The sequence below is a fragment of the Amblyraja radiata genome, chromosome 7 (genome assembly GCF_010909765.2).
Source record: "Amblyraja radiata isolate CabotCenter1 chromosome 7, sAmbRad1.1.pri, whole genome shotgun sequence".
Taxonomy (NCBI): domain Eukaryota; kingdom Metazoa; phylum Chordata; class Chondrichthyes; order Rajiformes; family Rajidae; genus Amblyraja; species Amblyraja radiata.
The window spans coordinates 75,442,677-75,468,117 of record NC_045962.1 but is presented as its reverse complement, the minus strand read 5'-3'; the positions used below and the strand labels follow the sequence as shown (position 1 = coordinate 75,468,117).

General features: G+C 44.9%; 1 protein-coding gene across 2 annotated transcripts in view; it reads left to right on the top strand.

The window, feature by feature from the left end:
- The first annotated feature begins 2,104 nt into the window (after positions 1-2,104).
- Positions 2,105-25,441, top strand: part of gli2 (GLI family zinc finger 2) — a 447,759-nt gene continuing 424,422 nt past the window's right edge. The window contains exon 1 of one of the 2 annotated variants that reach the window (XM_033024822.1): positions 2,105-2,558. The gene's annotated coding sequence lies outside the window, so the exon portion shown is untranslated. Of the gene's footprint in view, positions 2,559-12,776; positions 12,919-25,441 lie in introns of those variants that run through there. The other variant, XM_033024823.1, reaches the window with a different exon arrangement.

The following is a 25,441-nucleotide window of genomic DNA, read 5'->3' as shown; positions in this document are numbered from 1 at the left end:
GGAGAGGGAAACTAGAGGCATGAAAAGGTTCAGAACAATTCAGAGCCGGCACCGACGACCAAGGAAAGGTGGAGCCCACAATTGTCACTTGTTGGCTGTGGAAGAGGTGACAACAAAGGGATATATGGATGCAAACAGTGGAACCAGCAGGGAGCAACTAGTGGACATGCTGCCTCACAGTTCCAATGATCCGGATTCAAACTTGATCTCTGGGTGCTGTCTGTGTGGAGTTTGCACGTTCTCCCTGTGGGCTGCCCCCAGTTACTCCAGCATCTTAGAGGAGCCTGGGTTGGTAGGTTAATTAGCCACTGTTACTTTGCCCCAAGTGTGCAGGTGAGTTGTAGAATCTGTGGTTGGTCTGTGCTGTCTGTGGGGTTGATGAACTCAAATCCTAAATTACATAGAAACATAGAAAATAGGTGCAGCAGTAGGCCATTCGGCCCTTCGAGCCTGCACCGCCATTCAATATGATCATGGCTGATCATCCAACTCAGTATCCCGTACCTTCCTTCTCTCCATACCCCCTGATCCCCTTAGCCACAAGGGCCACATCTAACTCCCTCTTAAATATAGCCAATGAACTGGCCTCAACTACCTTCTGTGGCAGAGAATTCCAGAGATTCACCACTCTCTGTGTGAAATTTTTTTTCTCTCATCTCGGTCCTAAAAGATTTCCCCCTTATCCTTAAACTGTGACCCCTTGTTCTGGACTTCCCCAACATCGGGAACAATCTTCCTGCATTTAGCCTGTCCAACCCCTTAAGAATTTTGTAAGTACTCCACAAAGTACTTGACGAGGGCGGCACAGTGGCGCAGTGGCAGCGTTGCTGCTGGTCGGCACGGATTTGGTGGGCTGAAGGGCCTGTATCCGCGCAGTGTCTCGAAATTAAAACCTAAAGTGATATCTATCTATTCCTGGTTAAGAAGGAACTGCACATGCTGGAAAATCGAAGGTAGACAAAAATGCTGGAGAAACCCAGCGGGTGAGGCAGCATCTATGGAGCGAAGGAAATAGGAGACGTTTCGGGTCGAAAACAGTGCCTTTGCTCCATAGATGCTGCCTCACCTGCTGAGTTTCTCCAGCATTTTTGTCTACCATCTATCTATTCCTGGAACCCCTTAAATCTGCCTGTAATGCGAGGATGTACATGGATTAAACTGCAGGGGGGCAGAGGAAGGTTCCCAGCCACAGTCAGAGGAAATTGGAAACACAAACACCTGAATGATGAGTCTGAAGAAGGGTTTCGGCCCGAAACGTCGCCTATTTCCTTCGCTCCATAGATGCTGCTGCACCCGCTGAGTTCCTCCAGCAATTTTGTGTACCACCTGAATGATCTGCCAGTAGAGGTCAGCAAAGCACAGAAAAGCACCAGCAACTCCTGTGGGGAAAAAAGTCTGAATTTAATGCATCCGTAACCAATGCAGACATTGCGACGATTTCATATGAATTCTGAAAATATAGATTTTAATATGCTGGCCTAAAAAAAATGATCACATCACACCCGTCCCAGAAAAAAAGTAGTTGATATAAAATGATTAGAATCACTACATAACGTGTGCGTTAATTTCAGTGTTAAGAAAAAACAAAAAATAATCTCGTTCCAAAGTTACATGAATAATTTAGAAAGAATATCAAACATTGGGGAAAACGCATGGCTTTGATTCAAGGTATATACCAAATTCGTGGATTGTTTTTGTTGTTCGAAATTCGTGCATTGTGTGCATCATTCTGCATTTCGCAGGCACAATAAAAGTTTAAAAATATATAAGACTCTACATTTGATATTCAGAAAACGCAGCTTGGCATAAGGCGAAAAAAAAACCCCAAACTGCAAGAAAGTAGCTCGAAAGAATCTCTGATAAATCCATTCCCGGGTTTCTGAAACTCCGTCTTTGGGAACGAACTGCTACCGAGTAACAAATGATTGGGACTCACCGGGGGGAGAAAAGAGGGGAAAGGATCAAGTCAGACAGTCACACACACACACACCTACTCCAGTGAATGCTTTTGCTGGTCAGAGTTATTGACTAGTGGGACTGAGAGAGAGGAGGGGAGAAAGAGAGAGGGGCAGAGAGAGTGTGTGTGAGAGAGAGAGAGAGAGGGAGGGAAAAGTTTGGAAATTGTCCTCTGCCCTCCCTCTCGGCGAACTGAGCAGAGAGGAAAGTCTTTTTTTTTTTTATTCCCGCGTGTATCTTGTCTAAGGAGTCACGGCGCAGGCAGACACGCCGGCAGCGGTCCCAACTCGTCAAAGTCCGACACTGAATTGAATCCTTAAAAACGCACACACACACACACACAGAGAACAGGCGCTGATTTCTTCGCTGTTACTTAAGACCGTTTTGGGAGCTTTACTTTTGACGTGTGGAATTTTGTTTTTTGGCAGCCTGCTTTTGCTGATAACGGTTTCAGTAGTTTCTTTTTTTGTTTTAAAAAAAACATCTCCTGTATGTGAGGTTATTTCGTTCTTTTCTTTAACGTAGTTGTTTCTTGCAAGTTTGAAGACTCGCAGCCAAGCACACGGATCAGATTTCACACCAAAATCTTCACTGCTAACCAGGTAAAAGTTTTGCATTTCCCCAGTTTGTTTAAAAAGGACTGCACTTCCTTGCGGTACCTGTCTGTCTCGCTGTACTTTTTTTTAATTAACTACGGCTTTCACTTAATTGATGCAACTTTGTTAAATATTGTTTATGCTCTTTTCGAAACTTTTTGCCGCTGGGTTTTGGGGGGAGAGGGATTGTGATTCTCAGTAAACCGTGACTTTCTTGTGCGGGGAGGGAATTTAAAAAACAAACTTCCACAAAAAAAAGTTTACAAACAAACTTGCTGTTCGTTCACGCTCCTTTTCCAAACGCTGCCCTCTTTTGTCCTGATTACCTTTTATGGAATTCCAAATATTTTTTCGTTCTTTGCAACCTGATCCCAATTTTTTTTTTGACGGGTATTTTGTTGAGTGTCGGGCGCCAGGCTTATTAAGGAGTTGAAATTAGAGGGGGCGGAGGGGTTGAGTTAGGGGAAGTAAATCTCTCTCTTTTTGTGCGGAAAGGGAGACTCGTATGGAGCAGAACAATGTTCGACGGCAACTTTCTTTATCGTTGTCACTCTCTTTAGTCGATCCCCTCCCGCCCTATGTGTAATATTGCTTTGTGCAATATTTTGATTGCTACCCTTGTACCAGTGAGTTTGGCAAAGAGGCGCCCTTGTATGTTTCCAGTTGCAATTTCGGAGCCTAAATATTCCTTCTACCCCTCCCGGTAACCAGAAACGGGTCTTCCCCTGAGTTTTACATTACGTGAAACTCCTAACCAAATTCATGGTCACAACTATTTTAACTATCCACTTTACCATCATCCTGTGCTGGGATTAACTCTGCGCCTTGGCATCACTTTCAGCCTTTAAGAGCAAACTGTGTTAGCAACTGCGTGTTTTCTTTAAAGCAAATAAAAATCAGGGGAGCTGCAGCTGCGAAAAGTACGCTGTTCCTTCATCTAACTACCCTAACTATCCAAGCTGTTACCCCAACCCCCCTCCCCAGCCGAGGCGCAAAACTTCACTGCACTGATTTGACCTTAAAGGTACAGTGCTGCAGGAATATAGCCGAGATATTGTTACTTACTAAACGTACACATGTGAAGATACTGCTGCTGCACTTCAACGTAGAGTGATGTCAATGCAATCATTGCAATGTCTTTTTTTCTTCTTGATTTATTTTATTGATAATAATTATTAATTGGCAACTGACAATACCCCCCCAGTGAAGTGTGAGACGCTCACGGGGTATTTCGTGGACCTCTGAGAGGGAAAAATAAAGGTCTTGGTCCAATCATGGAAGCACGTGATCGTTCTATTAAGGGGGGAAAGCATTTTATCTTTTAAGATGTCTTATGTTTTGGCCAAAAAAAAAAACGTTCTGGATTAATTGCATGAAATCTTATTTCTCTGGAAACTTTGTAATCTTGAAATTATCCAACTGCTATTTTATTTTTTTTTAAACGTTGGCATCAGTTTGAATTGTGGTTTTCCAAATGTACTTTTTTGTGTGTGTGTGCAGTTTTGGCTTGCAGAGAACACATTCGTGATTGCATTTAAGGATAAAAGCGGTAATTTAGTAAAGCAGCACTGGGAAATAGTTTTTTTTTAAGCAAACACCCAACATATTATGTACAAATCTGGATGTCTAAATTATACTTACAATTTCTTGGATCATTCTGTGGTGTAAGGCCAATTTGAAGGGAAACTTCTATGAAGTCCAACAACATGAATCGTGTAGAACCCTCTATTTACTCCAAATCGGCCTCGTTGAAAGTACTGCAGACAATTGACTGGAATTTGGTTAATTAGTTAGCTGGCAGTTCAGCGTTACCATCAGGCAACATTATATTGAAAATTCGCCTTGATACCAGTTTTTATTCTTGTTTAAAATGTGTATGTTTGATGCCATGTCTGATGGTTCTTAATGCCCTAGTGGTATTTTAAATACTCACAGTTTCGACATGTGGAAACGTTGATTTAATTATCTTGCATGCCCAGAAAGGCTTGTGTTGTCTTTTAGTAATATATATATTTAGTTTTCAGTAAGTCCTTCTATATCTCTCCTGCTTGAACTGCAGCTTGTGTGTTGTCACATCTTGAGGTTATTTTGGAAAATTTGTATCAGCAGGTCTTATTGGTGACGAGCACGGATGTTGTAAGATCACGTGATAGGAGCAGAGTTAGGCCATTTGGCCCATCAACTCTTCTCTGTCATTAATGGCTGATCTATCTCTCCCTCCTAACCCCATTCTCCTACCTTCGCCCCATAATTCCTGACACCTGTACTAATCCAGAATCTGTCTATCTCTGCCTTAAAAATATCAATTACCTTGAGCTCCTTGGCCTTGTGTGGCAAAGAATTCCACAGATTCACCACCCTCTGATTAAATAAATTCCTCCACATCTTCCTAAAGGAATGTCCTTTAAGTCTGAAGCTATGACTAGTCCTAGACTCTCCCACTAGTGGAAACATCCACTCTATCTGAGCCTTTCACTGTTCGGTAAAATTCAATGAGATATCTTTGATTCTGTGGTCCGAAGCAGGCTGTTATAGTGACTGAGAGGTGGTTTGCAAAGGCATGCATATTTTAAAGATGTACTTCCAAGTACCCTGGATGCCGGTTTCATAGGATAAGTTGCTGGACCATTACAGTGATCAAGCATATTTAAATTCTACCATGACTTCTGGGGAATTAAAATCTAAGTAATTAAACAAATCAGGAATGAAAAGCATGTATCAATTAGAAAACTACAACGCTACCAGATTGTTTTTTAAAAAAATGGTATCATTCAGGAAACGCCTTAGTCTGGACAACTGTGTGATTTTAAATCTACCTTTCTTCCCCCTTTGGGGCAGGTATATAGATAAAGTAGGTTTAGAGGGATATGGGCCAAAAGCAGGAGTGGAACTAGTGTAGATGGGGCAGGTTGGGCCGAAGGGCCTTTTTCCACGCTGCATGACTCTGTGACTACAGCATTGCGATTGATTCCCAACTGACCTTAAACTAATTGTAACAATAATAGTAACAACAGAGATAAGCCCCTAGGCCCAATTTACAAATGCCCGACCAATCTAAGCTAGTCCCATTTGCCCACGTTTGGTCCATATCCCTCTGAACCTTTCCTGTCCGTGAACCTGTCCAAACGTCTTTTAAATGTTTCTATTGTAAGGAAACAATTCAGGAAATAGTCCAGGAAGCAATTGGGGAAGGGCAATAAATGATGGCTGTGTCTCCTCAGCAGAGAGAGATAGAGAGAGAGAGAGAACATACGGTGACAGAGCCTGGAAATGAAAGCACAGCACAACATGTTGGACACACGGACATAATTTCTAATTGAGTGGGAAGGAACTGCGGATCCTGGTTTATACCGAAGATTGACACAAAGTGCTGTAGTAACTCAGCTGGTCAGGCAGCATCTCTGGAGGAAAGGAACAGTTGAGGTTTCAGGTCAGAACTCGAAGAAGGCAGTCTGAATAAGGGTTCCGACCTGAAACATCACCTTTTCTCCAGAGATTCGGCCTGACCTGTTGAGTTACTCCAGTATTTTGTGTCTGTCATCATTTTTAATTGCTAGGTTTGCTTGAGCAGACTCTTAACTGATTACTCGGTCATTAAAATCATTAAAATGTACTGCTGGAGGTGCTGCTATAGATTGACTTGCATACTTACTTATAAGCTGAAGCACAAATCATGTAGCCTTCAGTTTTAATGTTTTATGAGTTTTGAATGTGGATTTACCGCACAATTCATAATTGTAAGTTAGCAATCTAATGGCACAGTGAAAACATTAATGTGAATTTTGCTTCTGTTTTTATGTAACTCTTCAATTAAAAAAAATAAATCATATTCTGGGGAGCACATGTACTGACATAAACATGAGCAATTTAACTATTATGGAGTGTGTGGACTGGCACATGAGCGATGTGGTGACTCCTTTGAGTACTGGGGCTGCGGTGAAGATTGTGGAGACTGTAAATAGGTTGATCTTCACTGCCACTGGGGCTGCAGAGCCAGCCACTGGCACTGGGGCTGTTGTGACCCTTCACTGGCACTGGGGCTGTCGTGACCATTCACTGGGGCTGTCGTGACCATTCACTGGCACTGAAGATGCATTGACTGCCACTGGCTCTGGAAATATTCTGATTACCAGTGTCACTGGAGTTGTAGTGACTGCCACTGTGGTTGCGGTGATCGGCACTGGGTCTGCAGTGTATAAATGATCTACGGATGCTGGTTTACACTGAGGATAGCCACAAAGTGCTGGAGTCATTCAACGGGTCAGGCAGCATCTTCGGAGTAAAAGGAATAGACAACGTTTTGGGTACATGCCCTTCCTCGGGGCTTGTAGTGACTGTTAAGGGCCTGTCCCACTGTCAAGTCAAGTTTATTTGTCACATACACATACGAGATGTGCAGTGAAATGAAAGTGGCAATGCTCGCGGACTTTTGTGCAAAAGACAAACAACCAAACAAACTATAAACACAATCATAACACACATATTCTTTTACATAATAAATAATGGAAGGAAAAACGTTCAGTAGAGTTAGCCCCTGGTGAGATAGGCGTTTACAGTCCGAATGGCCTCTGGGAAGAAACTCCTTCTCAACCTCTCCGTTCTCACCGCATGGCAACGGAGGCGTTTGCCTGACCGTAGCAGCTGGAACAGTCCGTTGCAGGGGTGGAAGGGGTCTCTCATGATATTGTTGGCTCTGGAGTTGCACCTCCTGATGTATAGTTCCTGCAGGGGGGCGAGTGAAGTTCCCATAGTGTGTTCGGCTGAACGCACTACTCTCTGTAGAGCCTCTTGTCCTTGGCAGAGCAATTCCCAAACCAGATGGTAATGTTCCCGGACAAGATGCTTTCCACCGCCGCTGCGTAGAAGCACTGGAGGATCCTCGGAGACACTGAATTTCCTCAATTGCCTGAGGTGGTAAAGGCGCTGCCTTGCCTTACTCACGAGTGCTGAGGCGTGTGATGCCCATGTCATATCCTCGGAGATGTGGACTCCCAGATATTTAAAACAGTTCACCCTATCCACAGGATCCCCATTTATCCTCAATGGAGTGTACGTCCTCGGATGATGTGCCCTCCTAAAGTCCATGATCAGCTCCTTCGTTTTTTTGATGTTCAAGAGGAGGCTGTTATCCTGGCACCAGAGTGCTAGACCAGCCACCTCCTCCCGGTAGGCCTTCTCGTCGTTGTCTGAGATCAGGCCCACCACCACAGTGTCATCAGCAAACTTAATTAATGAGTTGGAGCTGAACCTAGCCACACAGTCATGTGTGTACAGGGAGTACAATAGGGGGCTGAGGACGCAACCCTGGGGCGATCCTGTGCTCAGGGTGAGGGACTTCGATGTATTCCCTCCCATCTTGACTACCTGGGGCCTGGCGGTGAGAAAGTCCAGGACCCAGGCACACAGGGAGGTGTTGAGCCCTAATTGCAGTAGCTTCTCGGCCAGTCTGGTGGGGACTATCGTGTTGAAGGCTGAACTGTAGTCTATGAACAGCATCCTCACGTAGCCCCCCTTCTGGCTGTCCAGATGGGAGAGAGCGGTGTGCAAGACCTGGGAGACCGCATCGTCCGTGGATCTGTTCGGACGGTATGCGAACTGTAACGGGTCCATGTTCCGAGGGAGGAAGGCACAGATGTGTTTCTTCACCAGCCTCTCAAAGCATTTCATGACTACCGAGGTAAGGGCCACCGGACGGTAGTCATTCAGACAGGCTCTGGGAGGCATTTTTTGGTACCGGTACAATGATGGATTTTTTGAAGGCAGGGACCATGGACTTGTCCAGGGAGAGGTTGAATAATGTAGTGAGCACTGGAGCTAGCTGCGTAGCACAGGACTTGAGTACTCGCCCCGAGATGCCATCGGGGCCTGCAGCTTTTCTCGTGTTCACCCGTGTCAGAGCCCTCCTCACGTCGTGCTCGGACAGCGAGAATGTGTGCACATTCCTCCCTTCAGCTTCGGTAGCCAGCCCGCTGACGGTATTGTCGTTAGTCGGCAGACCTGGAGTGGTGTTGCCCCTCTCGAAACGAGCGTAAAAGGAGTTCAGGTCATCAGCTAGGGAGGTGCCGGCACTTGCGGATGAGGGAGGGGTGCTCCGGTAGTTGGTTACAATCCGTAGCCCCTGCCACAGGCTTCTGGTGTCCTTCAGCCAGCAGCAGCCCAGCCCCGTTCCAACTCCAGAGGAACACGGTCCCCGTAGGGGCAGAAGCTGATGGTGTGCAAGGTACGTCTTGTTCTTGGGGTGGCGCAGCTCGGGCTGTGGGCGAACTGCCACTTGTCACCGTAGCGGCCCATCGGGGAGCGGATTCCTCTGGAGTTGGAGGGACAGGGAGACACAGCGGCTTTTTAGAATGGTGGGCAATCACTTCCAAAGTTCTGCCCACACAGTCAGTACACCTCTCCTACACTTGTCTCCCGCACTAAGATCATCTCGCAGAGAATGATCCCAGCCTAACCCTCCCTATTCTCTCCTATTCTGCAAGAAAAAACTACATTGAAGACTCAAACTCACGATCGAGTAACTGCCGGGATCGAGGCGCAAACTCGCGACCTTGCGGATATGAGCCGAGCACTCCACCACTGAGCCAGCCGTTAAAATCTACGCTAAAAATCTTCCATTCCGAAAGCCGAAAAATTCCGAATTACGAAAAGTGTCTGGTCCCAAGGCTTTCGGATAAAAGGTTGTGCACCTGTACTGATATTACTACTACAAAATGGTGCCTCTTGCATCTGAACTCAGTGGGCTGTTCTATGCATCCTGTGATGATTGTGCTAATGTACTGAGATAGTTTTGCTGAGCTGTATGCAAAATATATTTTGCCGTACCTGGTACGCGTAACAATAAAGAAACCATTGAACCATTATCCCACTTTCTCACCCACTCCCTGCATGCCTGAGGCAATTTTTACAGTGGCCAATTAACCTACAATCCCGCACGTCTTTGGAATTTGAGTGGAAATGGGAGCATCCGGAGGAAACCCACGTGGTTACAGGGGGATCGTGCCAACTCCATACAGGCAGCACCTGAGGTCGGGATCAAACCTACATCTCTGACGTTGTGAGGTGGCGCTTCTACCAAAGGCGGCACTGTGCTGCCTTCCAACCAGTCCAGTGAAACATAGAAAATAGGTGCAGGAGTAGGCCATTCGGCCCTTCGAGCCTGCACCGCCATTCAATATGATCATTGAGCAGTGAAGCAGTGAGAAGGAGAGGGGTGAGAGCCAACAAATAAATCTGTAGCAGACTTTGTAAGCAAATGTCAACAATAACCCACTACCCTTGAAATGACAATAATAAACCTAAACTTAAACCTAACACTGGAGATGTCATCACATTAGTTGGCACAATTATTTTATAGGCATTTGAGGGGTAACCCTTTCACACAAAGGTGTATGGAACGAACTGCCGGAGGAGGTAGTTGAGGCGGGGACTATTGCAATGTTTAAGAAGCAATTGGACAGGTACATGGATAGGACAGGTTTAGATATGGGCCAAATGCAAGCAAGTGGGACTAGTCTAGATGGGATATGTTGTTTGGTGTGTGCAAGTTGGGCAGAAGGGCCTGTTTCCACACTGTATGACTCTATGACTATCACCCTATGACTGTAAATGTGTCGATTCTCACTGATCCAGGGGATGTGGCGACTCCCACAGGTACTGGGGAGATGGTTAATCCTACTGGTACTGTGCTGTGGTGACAATCATGCCCACTGTAGATGTGTTTATTGTCACCGACATGGGGGAAGTAGTGACTGTTAGCAGAATGGGGTGAGCTCAGTTGGAAATACAGTGAATAACACCAGCACTGGGGATGTGATGACTGATTGTTACATTAATGCTTTTCTGCATGCTTACTGGATCTGCTAATATTTTTAACATTGTACATCGATCCATTTACCCTTCTGGAAAAGTAACTTGAAGGATTATTTTGCAGATGTTATTGTCCCTAACTGTATCTTAGTAAGGAATGCACCACCATGATTAAGTGCTTGTAGGCAGTTTCTTTATCCACAGAACCTTGATAACTACATTAAGATGTCATTCTGGGATGTTTTGATATGAACACCACTTATTTCTAGCAGTAGAAATTAGCATATGAGGTATATTTTGACAGTAAATAATGAAACCTACACTATCTGCACTTCCAATGCACTAAACATAGTGATTTTGAATTTTATCTCAGATTATGTATGGTTTACTTCCATTGTTTAGTAATATAGTGGTTAATTTGTATACATGATGTAGCTCTGTTGATTAAAGTTTATTACTTTTACATTGAAACTATCATTGATGAAATCTCTTCTTTTTAAGGAAAATGTGTTAACTAATTCATTGGAAATATTGTGTTTAAAAAGACTGTTTACAATACCAGATATTGTAGGCAAGTTTATTTTAATTGGTTTTGGGCATGTTGGAAAAGGTGATATGATGTATTTTTAATATCTCTGGACCAATCGACCTCTGGCTTTGTGCTCAGCTCGTCTAAACATTCCATTTTTATTCTTTTCAGTCCCGTGCCTTTGATGTTTAATGTCCTGAGATTGCTCCAGGGAAAGTCATTGAAAAAATACTCTTTGACCGCAGTCAATATAATTCCATCCTTAATCCCCCCCCCCCATCATTTAATGTCTTCCCTGTAACCGTCCTCACTTTTCAATTTCAATTCTTAGCCCTCGTTGCCTCATCTTTTCAATGAACGACCTTCCCTCTCGTACTACCAGAGTACCCCAAGAGTGAAATCAGTCTTGATGCTACTTTACCTGTTGTCCCAGAATTGGCTTGTGACGAGGTTCCGTATGTATTTTTGTAATGGCCCAATGAGTTTCTGTACACTAATCTCGAAAGCCACTTCATGCTTCTGAGGTTGTATATTCTAATACCTGGATGGGTATGTGGCAGAACTCTCTTCAATGAAATGTTGGGGAAACATAAAGCCAGTTTATTTATTCTTCACTAAAGGCTGTCTGTCTGTCTTTCCCTACAGCTGGCTGGAAAGTACTTGGTGATTTGTTAATGCAAAAAAATATCCCTGTTGTTGAAGGGGTCCATTTGATGAGCTCTCTGGAAGCACGTATGGTCATAGAATTATGATGACTTGCAAATAAGCAATTCAGCCCATCAAGTCCATTCTAGTTTCTCACTGGGCCTTTCTGACAGTCACATTTTCCTGCTCCTTCCATACTCCCTTGCAAACAATTCTTTTTTTTCAAGCCCACCAGATTCCTTTTTGTAAGTACCAATGAATTTTATTTCCATCGCCTTTTAAAAGCAGCAAATTGTGGGCTGTAACTAATTAGAAAAAAAAATTGAAAAACATTTGGGGGAAAAAAATATTGGAAAAAAAAACTTCTCACACCTAGGTGAAAAATTGTTCCCAGCTATTACATTCTTTTTCCATGGGAGCTGATTGAGATTTGTTATAATAACATGAACAATTTAGGCTGTCAGGTTATCCAGCACAGATTTACTAAAAACAACTTGCTTGAGACGGGGTGAATATTTAAATGTTTGCAGGGCTGAAGGTAGTAATGCAGTGCCTTCCTTTCACCAGCAAAATAATTAAACAGTTTATCTATTGTGTAGATGAGGAGAAATTGGTTACCATACATTGATAATGTCCATTAACTTTGTGTGGGGTAAATTAGGGTGGTGCGGGTGGGTAGAAGTGGCGTGGGAGGGTATCTGAGTTAGGGCTGTGTTGCCGAGTAACCTGAAGTGGGATTCGGAGAGCAGGGGCAATTTTAATTATTATTACAGCAATTATTTTGGATTTTGTTGTGGAGAGCCCAATGGTTTCTGTGACTCTAGGCTTCATAGAAAGTTATTTGGTGTGAGGGCCTGATGGCAGCGATTTGCATAAGAAGAAAGATTTAGTGTGGTTGCTATTGTGCTCAATGAAGAGTTCCAGCAGTCAGGCCAGTGGGAATGAAAAGACTGCTAAGAAATGATGGGCTATTCAGGTTTTCTCACAGCCTAAAGCTGTGGTCATCTCCCTCTGAAATCGACGATCAGGATGTCACTTTCATCTTCAAGAACACCATTATGTTGCGTTTCTCACACATTCACTCTTGTCAGGGATTATTGATCAGATATTCTCTTTCTTCACTCTGGTGGAAACCTGTTGTTTTTCCGTCTTAAAAGTTTAAATAGGACCACCCCCCCCCCCCCCCTCCGAAACTTAATCTTAGGCTCCTTTGTACAATGGCGCTAAAATCATTCTCAGCCGATTGGGTCGAACTGCTGATAAGTTAAAGTATCGTCAAGGAAAGGGCACCCACATTCTTGGGACCACAGAGGGGAGTGTGGAAAATAGCAATGTGTCACCGCTGTCGTTGCTTCTGAGAACAAATGGTACGAATTGTCATTGAATGTGAGTGTCCGGTTTCAAAATATTTCTTTAAAATGCATATTTACTTGTGCACCATTTTGCTGGTGGGCGAATTCTTTATCTGCTAAGCTTTGACGCGTTGCACGCAAGTGTTTTCAGTCCCGCCTGCTGTGTGTAGTCAAATATAAAGTCTAAAGCAGGGTCCCGACCCAAAATGTCACCTATCCATGCCCTCCAGCAATGCTGCCTGACCCGCTGAGCTACTCCAGCATTTTGTGTTTAACTTAATATAAAACCCTTAAGTTTTTTTTGTTGTCAACTTTCGAGTCCTCTCTACTTGCACCTCAGGGGGGCAAGCATGTGTGCAGTCATCCTGTGCTTGTGATCAAGAGAGAGGTCTCTCAGTTGAGATCTACCATGCTGAAGACAGGAATTAATCTGGTAGTTCTGTGTGGGGACTTGGTAAAACAAGGCGCTGGTGATTTATCTGAAAATACAGAGGGATTCTTTTAAAAAAACAGGTTTACGGTGGTGCACTCTATCCTTGTTTGAGTTCCTGCCTCAGCGTTTTTTGTGCTGCCCATAATCTGTTCATTGCAGGGAAAGCTATAATTAAAGTCTTGTAAAGTTACCTTCAGTACTTCAATGGCTGTGAAGTAGTTTGAGTCACCCCAGAATTCAGAAAAGTGCTTTATGAAAGGGTTTTAGAAAAAAACATTGCGCATTCTACCTTTTTAGAAAACGTTCATAAGAGCATTGGTGTTTACTGTCTTGCCTTGTGTCTTGAGCTTCCAGCAAAATACAGGAGAGGAATTTACTGACCAGCGAGTGACCAGAGCAGGCTATCCAGTGGGGTTTACCCACTTTATTGTTTATGATACCCTTACAAGCAGCTGCCATGTGTCCTTATTACTGACAGTTCTCCCGACAAGTACCACATGAAAGGCTGTCAGATTTTGTTTTAAAGATCCAGATAACTCTCCTCACAGCATCTATCAACACAGTTCTTTGTGCACGGGACAATGCGAGAAAGTCTGGCAGATCTTTTAGTTCCTGCTGTGGAGAGCTGTTTGGTTGCTGAAGTACACTTATGCTAACTTGAATTGATTTAACTTAAATGGCTGCTGGTGACCTTGAGAGGTAATGATTTCCTGATGTGTTGCCGCGCAAAATGGATGAAGTAACGGTGTATTTGTTTAAATAAATAGTTGAATTTAAAATACACTTTGTTTATAGCAGCCTCTTTCTGTTTTCTGTCCAACTGGATTCCCTTATCTTCCTGATGGCTCATCAGATAATCTGGGACTCGACCATAAAAATCCATCGGGTCCTGACTTTGGTCTATGCCCAAGTAACAGAATGCGTGCCTTTATTTCTGCTGGTCTGGGATGGTGAAATATTCAATCATGGTTTTTAACTAATGATTGCTTTTCAGCGATTACTCCAGGAATCGCATCCAATCTTTCTAATCTCTTCCAGCGTGCACTCCTTAGAGGTCTCTGTCCTGCTCTGATTCTGGCCCTTTGATCATCCTCGAATCTCTTTGCCCTTTCCTTGTTTCCACTGCCTTCAGATGCGAAGGCTCTTTAAGTTCATTTTACCCCTCCCCTCATTCTACCTCCCTTTATCTCTCGTCAGTGGCGCAGTGGTAGAGCTGCTGCCTCACAGCACCAGAGACATGGGTTCGATCCTGACCTCGGGTGCTGTTTGTGCAGAGTCTTTATACGTTCTCCCTGTGACTGCGTGGGACTTCTCCGGGCGCTCCGGTTTCCTCCCACATTCCAAAGACGTGCAGTTTTGCAGCTTGATGGTTTTCTCTAAATTGCCCCAAATGTGTAGGATGTACAAGAGGGATAACGTAGACCTTGTGTATGGGTGATCGATGGCTGGCATGATGGAGGGGCAGAAGAAGAGCCTGTTTCCATGCTGTATCTCTGAACTTTTCCTTCAAGACATGCTTTAAAAACGACCTCTTTGAATGAGCGTTGTGCCAATGTAAATTGAATGTGTGACTGTGCTAAATGGTGTTTGGTAAAGCTGCTTAGACGTGCCTTGAGTCATTAATGGTTCTTCATATTGTTGGAAGAATGTGTTTGTGGTCTCATGAACATCCAATTGGGAAGAAAGTAGGTTTATTGTGCACAAAGAGTGAATTCACCCTGTTTTTCTGGCATATATTGAACCCTTAAGTAGTGTAATTAAACCAGATAATGTAATTGTTAGCACATTGCTGTTTGTAGAAGCTTATTAATGACGTTCTCATTTGTTAACAGTAAAGGGCCTGTCCCACGAGCAAGAGACTCCATGTGGCAAGCGCGACCTAAAGGGTCTGTCCCACGAGCATGCGACTCCATGTGGCAAGCGTGACCTAACGTGGTCGCTTGAGCTGTACGGCCTCGCGGGGCCGGTCCCACTTCGATCGCCGGAGTCGTACGGAGTTGTGCGGAGCTGGTCCCGACATCGCGTGGGGCTCCGAAAAACTGACCGTGTTCAAAAATTCCGCGCGGCAACGGTCTGCCGGCCCGCAGCCGCCTCGACGCTGTACGTCACACGCGAACTTCCCGCGGACTTCGCTCGAACTTCATGTCACTCACTCGACCTCCGCGCGGCCCCCGCTTCTGGTTTGGTCGTGCTTGCCGCATGCAGTCGCATGCTCGTGGGACCGGCCCTTTAGGTCGCGCTTGCGGCATGGAGTCGCATGCTCGTGGGACAGGCCCTTAACTCCATTTCAGAAACATTTAGTTGGATATCATGGGTACTAAATCAATACAGGTTTCTGTCTGCAAATATGTTCAGTTACAATGAAGAAATCACTCATAAAATGAAGAAAATGTCAGGAGTTAATTCTCGGACCATAAGTTCATAAGATATAGGAACATAATTAGGACATTCGGCCCATCAAGTCTACTCCGCCATTCAATCATGGCTGATCTATCTCTCCCTCCTAACCCCATCCTCCTGACTTCTCCCCATTATCATGGACGGCCTTACTAATCAAGAATCTATCAATCTCCGCCTTAAAAATATCCATTGACGGCTTCCACAACCTTCTGTGGCAATTAATTCCCCAGATTCACCACCCTCTGACTAAAGCATTTCCTCCTCATCTTCGTTTTAAAGGTACATCCTTTTATTCTGAGGCTATGGCTTCTGGTCCTAGACTCTCCCATTAGTGGAAACACCCTCTCCACATCCACTCTATCCAAGCATTTTTACTATTCAGTAAATTTCAATGAGGCACCCTCTCATCCTTCTCAACACCAGCGAGTACAGGCCCAGTGCCATCAAACGCTCATCGAATGTTAACCCAATCATTCCTTGGAACATTCTCGTAAACCTCCCCTCGACCATCTCCAGAGCTAGCATATCCCTTCCACAGATATGGGGCCCAAAACTGCTCACAATACTCCAAATGTGGTCTGACCGATGCCTTATAAATCCTCGCCATTACATTCCTGTTTTTAATTCTAGTCCTCTCATAATAAAGCAGGAAATGGTTTATACACTCCTGGACCAGACTTCTCTCAACTGCTGTCTTCATTAGTTGTGCAGAAAGAGTTGCTAAATGATTTTGATTCTGTACATGTTGTGCTCAGAAACTCTGGCCTTGTTTCCATGTTTTCTGCTTTCTTATTTTTTGGTGGTGGATATTAGGAGAGTTGCCTCTTGCCCTGAGCTCTCACTGTTGCTTGGTCTCCGAATGCTTTTTTTTTTTCCCCCCGAACCTGATAGCTGTTAGCGAACGTTTCCTCAGAAGCTGAAGGATGGGGAATTCCTTGGCAATATCTGGTCATTTCGAAGTCCGGATCTGTCATCTAGATTTCCCCCAGCCAACATTCATCTTCCAAAATCCCTTTGATTTCTCAAAGCTTGCAATTGCTTTGAATTTGCAGGAACTGTAGTCAGTTTAGGATGTTCAAGGAATGGAATGATGGGTGCTTTCTGCTGGGAGGGATAATGGAGGAAAGGTGGAGAGGCGTTGGTTTAGTTTCAGTGCTTCCTGAAGGTGTCGATGATAGCTGGAGTGATTTTTCCCCTCTATGTCTGTTCTTTCAGAGAGAGAGAGGAGGAAGAGAGAGAGAGAGAGAGTCATGTGGTGCCATTATATCTGGAATGTCTTCAACTGTACTTGGAGCACAGGAGGATGAGGGGTGATCTTATAGAGGTGTACGAAATCATGAAGATTTAATAGGAACCTGAGGGGTAACCTTTTCAAGCAAAGGCTCATGGGTGTAATTGCCAGAAGATAACTACTTTAAAGTAGACACAAAATGCTGTATTAATTAGTATTATAAAAGTTTCTTATAGAAACTTACAAAATACTTAAGGGGTTGGACAGGCTCGATGCAGGAAGATTGTTCCCGATGTTGGGGAAGTCCAGAACAAGGGGTCACAGTTTAAGGATAAGGGGGAAGTCTTTTAGGACCGAGATGAGAAAAATATTTTTCACACAGAGAGTGGTGAATCTCTGGAATTCTCTGCCGCAGAAGGTAGTTGAGGCCAGTTCATTGGCTATATTTAAGAGGGAGTTAGATGTGGCCCTTGTGGCTAAGGTGATCAGGGGGTATGGAGAGAAGGCAGGTACAGGATACTGAGTTGGATGATCGGCCATGATCATATTGAATGGCGGTGCAGGCTCGTAGGGCCGAATGGCCTACTCCTGCACCTGGTTTCTATGTTTCAGCGGGTCAGGATGAAGAAGGGTCTCGACCCGAAATATCACCTATTCCTTTTCTCCAGAGATGCTGCCTGACCCACTGAGTAACTCCAGCATTTTGTGTCTATTTTTGTTGTAAACCAGCATCTGCAGTTCCTTCCTGCACCCTTATTTAGGCTGTCTGAAAAAGGGTCTTGATCCCAAATGTCATCTATCCATGTTCTCCAGGGATGCTGCCTGATCCACTGACTTACTCGGGCACTTCGTGTCCTTTTGTGTATTAACCAGCAACTGCAGTTCTCTGTTTCAACTTTCTGAATTGTATTTGGTTGCAGATACAACAATGTACACGTTCAGAGCACCCTCTGAGATGGCGTAATGAGCCATGTTCAGAAGGCAATTCGGACCGAACAATATGCTGATCTTTCCAACAATGTTCACATTGAAAGACTAATATGTTTTCTTTAATGGAATTCCAAAAAGGAAAAGTAAAATGTCTTGCAACTTTGCTTTTCGTCTAGTAGCCATTGCTGGATGTAAATTGAAGATGGCTGATCCACTAACTAGAGCAGTTGTTCCCAACGTGGGGCAATTTGATTTTTAAGGGGGGCAATTGAGCGCGACTGAGAAGGTCTGGGTCCAAATTTTCGATTTTTATTTTTTTGGATTTTCCATCAGGTAAACATATGTAGTTTATGTTTCAGATGTTATTTTGAGTAAATAATTTTTTTTGGGTAATAAAGGGAGGGGGGGTGGGGGCCACAGGATTTTAGAGGTGATTAGGTGGGGCATGGCCAAAAAAAGGTTGGGAACCACTGAACTAGAGTGTTAAAGGTCATGCATGAAGTAAAAGCCAGTGCCGGTTTTGAACAGAATTGTATTTCTGTTTAAATGAAAATACTTTAGTTTAGGTGAGAGTGAAGAAAAATAATGAGAAACTAATTATCACCCAAAACTCCAAACATTTAACTCAGTGGTGCAGCTGATAGATTTGTTGCCACCAGTTTCAGAGACCTGGGTTTGATTCCTACCTCTAGTGCTGTCTGTGTGGAGTTTGCACGTTCTCCCTGTGACCCGCATGGGTTTTCTCCAGCTGCTCCGGCTTCCACCCACGCACTAAAGACATACAAGTTTGTGGGTTAATTGACTTTGGTAAGATTGTAATTCCTAGTGTGTAGGATAGTGCTAGGTTGCTGGGCGATCGCTGGTCGGCGCAGACTCGATGGACTGAAGGGCCTGTGTTCACTCTGTCTCTAAAGTCTAAAGGGCTGTTATGTTACATCTTTCCTTCTCAGCGAAACATCTGCATCTTTTCCCCGGCAAAGCAAGCAGCTCCCAGACCACGACTATTCCTGGAGTGTGTCTTCGGTGCTTTTATTCCCCTCCTCCTCCAGCGGATCCAAAGTTTCTGAGCAAGATCATTTTCTGCTCTCCAGTGAATTAGTTGCACACAGGTCTGAAGTATCATTTCAAGACAATTCGATAAATTAGCGAGCCTGTTGCATTCGAACAGGATCCACACTTTATCTGCAGGGGGTGAAATTCCTTTCTACACTTGAGCTCGCTGTGGCGTGATACAATTTAGATCAGCTGCATTTCATTTTTCACCCAAAGCCTTGGAGCAAAATCAGAAAGGTCTGGGGGGTGGGGGGGGGGGGGGGGGGGGTGGAGGGAAAGTAGTAACAAAGTTGGTTTCAGGAACACGATGCCTATCCAAATGTTTATTTACTGTACGTTTGCTGCTGAGAGTTTCCAGAGCAATTGAAGTAAGTATAATAAATGTCATCGCTGTTTGTGGTTTGTATTATCAGTAGGTATTGTGCAGATCTGTACAATGTTTACTCACCTCAACTTGGAATAGAGCTAATATACTTTCTTTCACTTTCGGCCCTCTTTACTAAGCCTACCCTGAATAGATTGACTTGTGCTGTGTGCTACTTCCTCCCCATTCTTCAAGTGTTAGTTTAACCTTTGTTGTTCTAATGCGGAGCTCATCATTGCCAAGTGCAGATCCTCTCTCTTGTTGATGCTTCTGTACATATTCTTTCTTAAAACCAATGCAAATGCTCCATGCAGCAAACCTCTTTGGAAAGTAATGAGGATAAGGGACTTTAAGAAAGAATCCTACCGCAGAGGTGCTGCTGGGTGGAACATCTGGTGGAGCTGCTGCCTCACAGTTGCCAGAGGCTCGTGTTCGATCCTGACTCCGCTTGCTGTCTGTGCGGTGTTTGCACGTTCTCCCTGTCACCGCGTGGGTTTCTTCCGGATGCGCCGGCTTCCTCCCACATCTCAAAGGCTTGTGGATTAATTGGACTTTGTAAATTGCCCCTCGTGTGCAGGGAGTGGATGAGGAAACGGGACTACGTAGAATAACTTGTCTAAACGGGCAATGAATAGTTGGCGTGGACTCAGTCGGCCAGAGTGCCTGTTTCCAAGCTGTATCTCTAAACTAATCTGCTCCATGGTACTGCCCTCTCCTTGAAATACATCTTTGTTCTATGTCATCCTGCTTGCACATCCATTCCCTATGCATCAAGGGGCAATTTTACAGAGGGCCAATTAATCTATAAGCCCGCACGTCTTTGGGATGTGAGACGAAACCAGAGCATCCGGAGAAAACCCACATGGTCGCAGGGAAAACGTGCAAACTCTACGCAGCCAGTACCCGACGTTTGGATTGAACCCGGTCTCTGGCGCTGTGGGGCGTTGGTTAGAGTCATAGAGTGATACAGTGTGGAAACAGGCCCTTTGGTCCAACTTGCCCACAGTGACCAACAATGTCCCAGCTACACTAGTCCCACTTGCCTGCGCTTGGTCCCTATCCCTCCAAACCTGTCCTATCCATGTACCTGTCTAACTGTTTCTTAAACGATGGGATAGTCTCAGCCTCAACTACCTCCGCTGGCAGTTGTTCCATACGCCCACCACCCTTTGTGTGGGAAAAAGTTACCCCTCTGATTCCTATTAAATATTTTCCCCCTCACTTTGAACCTGGTGCTCTGGTCCTGGATTCCCCTAATCTTGGCAAGAGACTGTGCATCTATCTGATCTATTCCTCTCATGATTTTCTACACTTATGTAAGATCACCCCTCATCCTCCTGTGCTCCATGGAATAGAGACCCAGCCCACTCAACCTCTCCTTATTGCTGTGTCACCACGCTGCCTTGTGAAGTTCACTTTGCATATCTGGAGTAACAAGCTTCTAACACTGAACATAAAGCAATGTCTATAAGGCAGATATAAAATGCTGGTGGAACTCAATAGGTCAGGCAGCATCTCTGGGGGGGAAAAGGAATGGGCTGCATCCTCGGTGCTGTTATTTAAAGCTATGAAACCGGGTGATGTATTCTGAGCAGTAGCGAAGATTGAACAATATGTTTCTGCGAAGGTGCTCAAAATTCTTCAGTGTTGCACAGGAAGAAGGGAAGCCTTCTGTCAGAGGGCTTCACTACACCCTTGTACTGGTTGCTTGGAGACAGGTGGAGATGGAGGAAGGCTGTGCTTCGTGGCAAGCCGAGGATCTACTGGAGAGCCCAGCTCTGAAACGGTGACTAGGCCCAACTTGCCACACCACTGCGCAGGCCCTGCCCACAGCCACTCAGCACGGATAAGCTTCTGTGGAGAAGCTTCTGTGGAGAAGCACAAGGCAACCCAAACTGAGACTGCCCCCTCACCAGGCAGTATCTCTGGAGAACATGGATAGGTGACATTTCAGATCAGGGCCTGATTGTATTTGTAGTGGGAGGAAATTGGAAAAGAGGCAGGGGTGGGACAAAGCCTGGCAAGTGATGGGTAGGTGCGGGTGGGGGTTGGGGGGTGGGGGGGGGGGGGTTGATTGGCAAATGGATGGAATAAGTGACAAAGGATATACATGAAACGAAGACAAATGGGTGTTGGATAGAGTTTACCAGTTCTAGGAGCAGAATTAGGCATCAAGTCTGCTCCATTCAATCATGGCTGATCTATTTTTCCCTCTCGGCCCCATTCTCCTGCCTTCTCCCCATAACCCCTGACACCCGTACTAATCAAGGATGTGTCAATCTGCACAGGCGTTTGTGGAAATGAATTCCACAAATTCACCACCCTCTGACCCAGGAAATTCCTCCTCTCCTCCTTTCTAAAGGTATGTCCTTTTATTCTGAGGCATTTGCCCCTGGTCCTAGACTCTCCCACTAGTGGAAACATCCTCTCCCCATCCGCTCGATCCAGGCCTTTTACTATTCAGTAGGTTTCAATGAGGCACCCTCTCATCCTTCTAAACTCCAGCGAGAACAGGCCCAGTGCCGTCAAATGTTCATCATGCAACTCAAACTGAGGTCTGGTGTAAAACCAGAGGGAGGGGATTAGGTGGGTGAGGGGGGAGGGTGAGGCATATTGAGAATGTTTGTCGCTCCTGCAATGGGTTCTTCATACCACTACCAAATGGCATGAACCGCCTGATTATTCCGTGTCTCCTTTCAGCCATCAAATCCGTCCGGACAATTTTCAGCCCTTTGTTCCATCTAAGAGCAGCCAACATTTTGTTTAGCATTGTGGTTTGCAAGCTTCAGACTCGTGCACTGCTGTCTCTTGTACTTAAATAATTCGATCATGTCTTGTACACGCCCCCAGTAACAGTGGCTGTCATTCTGTGAGTGACTCTGGATAGAATAAGGAGAGGGGAGGACAAGGGGGGAGCGAGTAAGATAGTTTCAGTTTCTTTGACTCGGAGGGGGGGGCTTTTTTTTGATATTTTCCCCTCTCAGCTTGATTGTTGCTCACCTCCTTTGACACCTTCCTGGAAATCTCGGAAGCATCAGCGCACTCGGCTCGAGACCACGTCTTTTTATCAGAAGCAATCTCTGGAGCTAGGGAGCGATTCCTTTGTAGCTCCGGCATCTGCTTGTACACTATCAAAAATGAAGTGCAGACTCGGAGAACTCAGTTGTGCTGCTTCTCACTGAATAATGAATGGATCTTGTTTGTCTGCTCGCTGTGATGGAGTTTTGTAGAGCGAGAGAGAGAGGGAGAGAAAAATAAATCATCACCTTTCAGATTTGTGTGCAGCCCGTGAGTTGCACCACAACGCACAGATCTACCGGTGGAATACTCGACCGACTGACCGGGTCGAAGGTGATTGAGAAGTTCCATCGCTGAGCAACATTAAGTTTTGTGCCTCGAGTTGCAGGAATTCCTGTAATGTCGATGAGTCTGTTCATACTTCTCATTAGAGAGTAAAGTTTCAGGATACTCCCATCTTACCCGATGAATGGCATGCCGGTGGAGTTGCTGGAGCTGCTGCCTCGCAGCGCCAGATAACCCGGATCGATCCCGACCTTGGGTGCTGGCTGTGTGGAGTTGGCACGTTCTCCCTGTGACTGCATGGGCTTGCTCTGGTTTCTCTCATACCACCAAGGGTATGTGGGTTTGTAGGTTAATTGCCCGCTGCAAATTGCTCCCCGTGTGTGGGAAGTGAATGATAAAATGTGACAACATAGAACTAGTGTGAACGGGTGATCGATAGTCGGCGAGGACTCGGTGGGCCAAAGGGCTCTTTCCGTTGCGTATCTCCAAACAAAACTATTATAAAGCCGAACATTGAAGACACGGGGAAATGCAGATGCTGGAATCTTGAGCAAAAAAACAAAGTGTTGTATCAAAATTCAGATGCAATTAACACAGCACAATAATAGGCCTTTAAGCCCACCATAACCTTGCCGATCATGAGGCCAAGGACCATCTCTTATCTACCTGTGCATCACCAATATCCCTCCATTCTCTGCATACCCACATGCCTATCCAAAAGCCTCTTAAATTACGCCATTATATCTACCCCAACCACCAACCTTGGCCACGTGTTCCAGACACTCTGTATCTTTAAAATAAATGCCCTGCACATCTCGTATTATACTTTGCTCCCCTCACCTCAAAGCTATTATCTATTGAAGGCAGGAACAAGGTACTGATTGGGGATGATCAGCCATGATCACATTGAATGGTGGTGCTGGCTCGAAGGGCCGAATGGCCTCCTCCTGCACCCAGTATCTATTGTCTCTGCCCTCTAGTATTTTATTTATTTTTTTCCCCATCCTGAGATTAAGATTCTAACTGCCTACCCTATATGTGTCCCTCATAAATCTATATACTGCTATCAGGCCTCCCCGTCACCTCATGTGTTCCAGAGAAAGCAATCCAAGTCTTGTCTAACTGCCTCTCCCAATCGTTAATCCTCCCTAATCCCGGCAGCATTCCAGTAAACCTCCTCGGTACATTTTCCAAAGATTCCACATTCTTCCGAAATGGGGTGACCAGAACTGGACGCAATATTCCATATGTGGCCTAACGATATCCTGACTCCTATACTCAATGTCCTGACCTATGAAGGCAAGCATACCATGTGCCTTCTTTGCCACTCTTATTTACTTGGGTTGCCACTTTCAGGGAACAATGAACTAGGACACCGAGATCCCTCTGAGTATCAATACTGTTGAGGGTCATGCCATAAATTGTATATTTTACCCTCGCATTTGACCTCCCAAATTTGACCTCCCAAATTTGACCTCCCTGTGCCATCTACTACATCTACCATTTCTCTGCCCATTTCTATAGCTGATGTATATCCGTCTGTATACCTTGCCAGCCTTCCTCTTGGTCTGGAACCCCATCAATCTTGGTGTCATTTACAAACCTCACAACCAACCCGTCTATGTTTATGTTCGAGTCATTTATACAGATAAATCATTCCGAATATTTATAGATATCCAATCCCAATGGGATCTTGCAATATAAAGCTGGATCCCATTCGGATTGGATTATGTAGCTGGGATGTATGCTAGGAAGGTTACAGTCGAGAGTTACAAACCTTAAACCAGAGCTGAAAGTTTTTCGCTCCTGCTGAGGCACCTTTCTTCAAAAAATGGTCAGATCTTGGAAACATAAGACCCAGAGTAGGCCACATGGTCCCTCAAGCCTACTCCCCATATAATTAAACTATGCCTAATCATTCACATCGCACGCCATAATTCCTATTCTATCCTTGATCCATTTACTATCCAGAATTTGGTTGATTGCTATGTTCAACACGATCAATGATTGAGCCTCCACTGCCATCTGAAAGAAGAAATCTCTACTTATTTCCATTCTAGATCACCTACACCTTCCTTTGGGGCAATGGGATGATCAGTTGGGTACCGGGAACATTGGGTACAATTCCTTTGTTGGAGAGGCATTTAGACAGGCACTCTATCAGGCAGTATATATGGAAGGTTGCGGAGCCAATGCAGGCAAATGGAATTTGTGTAGCTGGGCAAAATATGTCAGCATGGACATGGCAAGCTTAAGGGTCTGTTTCTGTGTTGGACTACCTATCAAATTATAACTGGATAATAGTGGAACATATGGCCGTATGGAGTGGCTGAGGCAAATGGTGTAGATTGTTTTCAAGGGAAACTGGGTAATTGTGTGAGAAAGAAAGGATGAGAAAGGTATACTTAGAAACAGAAAATAGGTGCAGGAGTAGGCCATTCGGCCCTACGAGCCTGCACCGCCATTCAATATGATCATGGCTGATCATCCGCTCAGTATCCTGTACCTGCCTTCTCTCCATACCCCCTGATCCCTTTAGCCACAAGGGCCACATCTAACTCCCTCTTAAATATAGCCAATGAACTGGCCTCAACTACCTTCTGTGGCAGAGAATTCCAGAGATTCACCACTCTCTGTGTGAAAAAAGTTTTTCTCATCTCGGTCCTAAAAGATTTCCCCCTTATCCTTAAACTGTGAGGGTCTTGTAAGGTCGAGGGAGGAAATGTGTAGAAATACTAGAAATTTGGGCCAAGCTGCTTGCTTTGGTGCTGTTAATTCCACATAAAGTTCTTGTTTGTTGTGATTATTGACGTGGGGAGGTGGTGCAAGTGATTAGAGTTGAA